Genomic DNA, 2,320 nt, shown 5'->3' with positions numbered 1-2,320 from the left:
TTAGAAAGGGCTCAGAAAGTGTGTTGCCATATCTGACTTGGCCGTGCTGATCCTCATGAAGTGAGATGATCATTTTAAGGAACTTGGGGGGATAACCTAAACGTTCCAAAACCTGCCACAGACCTTTTCTGCTCACAGTATCGAAAGCCTTGGTGAGGTCAACAAATGTTACATAGAGACCTTTGTTCTGTTCCCTACACTTCTCTTGCAGTTGTCTGAGAACAAACACCATGTCTGTGGTACTCCTGTTGGCTCTGAAACCACACTGACTTTCAGGTAGAATTCCATCTGCTATAGCAGGTATTAGTCTGTTCAAGAGTATTCTTGCCAGGATTTTGCCAGCAATGGAGAGCAGAGTAATACCACAGTAATTTGAGCAATCTGATTTAATTCCTGTCTTCTTATACAGAGTGATGATGACTGCATCACGAAGATCTGATGGTAGTTCGCCTAGTTCCCAACAGCGCACCACAAACTCGTGAAATTTGGTATGGAGTGCAAGGCCCCCATGTTTCCAGACTTCAGGTGGAATTCCATCAACCCCAGCTGCCTTGCCGATTTTCACCTGCTGTATGGCCTTGAGAGTTTCTCCTAAAGTGGGGGCAGTATCCAATTCGTATTTCACCGGTTGTTGTGTCATGGACTGAATTGCTGAGTCTTGGACTACACGGTTGGTACTGAAAAGAGTCTGAAAGTGTTCAGACCATCGATTCAGAATGGATGTTTTATCTGTTAGAAGCGTTTGACCATCAGCGCTGAGTAGAGGGCTTTGTACCTGGTATGTAGGCCCGTATGCTGTTTTCAGGGCCTCATAGAATCCTTTGTGATCACCCGTATCTGCGCATAATTGAGTTTTTACAGCTAGATCGATCCACCACTTGTTCTGGATGTCACGGAGTTTCTGTTGGAGTTTGCTGCATGCAAGACGAAAGGCTGTTTTTCTTGCGTGACAGGATGGCAGTGCAAGGTGTGCTTGGTGGGCGGTTCTCTTCTTCCTCAACAAGTCCTGGATTTCTTGATTGTTTTCATCAAACCAGTCCTTGTTCTTCTTGAGGGAGAAGCCTAAGGATTCTTCAGAGGATTGCAGGATGCTGTTTTTAATATGGTGCCAAATTGATTCAGGAGAGGAATCTGCAGAATCTGTGGGATGGTTTTCGAGCCTAGTTTGAAGGTTTGCCTGGAATCTGTCTCTCACTGTGGCTGATTGGAGATCGTTGACTTGGAGTCTTCTCCTTGGGATACTGCCCCTTTTGGGTTTGAATTTGAGATTGAAGTTGAGTTTACAGCGCACAAGCCGATGATCTGTTTGACATTCTGCGCTGGGCATCACGCGGGTATGGTAGACATCGCGGACATCTCTCTGTTGCACCAAGACATAATCAATGAGGTGCCAATGCTTAGATCTGGGGTGCCTCCAGCTTGTCTTCAGACTATTTTTCTTCTGAAAGATAGTATTAGTGATGGTGAGCTGTTGCTCCGCACAGAATTCTAGCAGAAGTTGACCATTATTGTTGCAGTTTCCAACACCATGCTTGCCTAATATGCCTTTCCATGCTTCAAAATTCTTACCTACTCTGGCATTGAAATCACCAAGGATAACGATCTTATCATCTGCGGGCACCTTTTGGGTAAGGCGGTGCAGGTCGGTGTAAAATTTATCTTTTTCAGCAGGGTCAGCTTGGAGAGTTGGGGCATATATACTAAAGAGGACAACGTGTTACTTGTTGTGGAGCGGAAGGCGTAGGGAGATAATGCGGTCAGAGTGACCTGTAAGCAGATTTTCGAGTTTAGGAACAATAGAGTTTTTGATCATGAAGCCGACACCTGAGAGATGTTTTTCGGTTCTGGGCTTACCTGACCAACAGAGTGTGTAACCGGCACCATGTTCTCTGAGGTTGCCTTCCTCGTGAAGGCAAACTTCACTGAGAGTAGCAATGTCAATGTGAAGACGAGCCAGTTCATGGGCAATTAGGGCAGAGCAACGCTCAGGGCATCCGCTATCTGCAGAATCGAGCATGGTTCTGATATTCCAACATGCTAGAGTTAATTTAGGTACACCTTTGGAGGCAGGTGCATGCCTTTGTCTTTGTGCGACCGCATTGGAAGAAGATGCCCGTTGGTCTGCGGTTAACCAACCGGATGAAGGTGGAGATGAGCTTTGTTTAGGTCACCTTTTCTAGGCCACTCTCCGAGTGGAGCAAGCAGTGCTGTCCTTGAAAAGGCTGCTTGGTCATTCAGGGTGCTGCCCCAAGAGACTGTCATCTCCAGTCAGTCTCAAATGACCAATATCCTGAACCGCCTGCATGCAGGGTTGAATCTG

The sequence above is a fragment of the Neopelma chrysocephalum genome, unplaced genomic scaffold (assembly GCF_003984885.1).
Source record: "Neopelma chrysocephalum unplaced genomic scaffold, ASM398488v2 Primary Assembly neopelma1_96809, whole genome shotgun sequence".
Classification (NCBI taxonomy): Eukaryota; Metazoa; Chordata; class Aves; order Passeriformes; family Pipridae; genus Neopelma; species Neopelma chrysocephalum.
The sequence above is the reverse complement of the archived record's forward strand: the minus strand, read 5'-3'. Positions refer to the sequence as shown.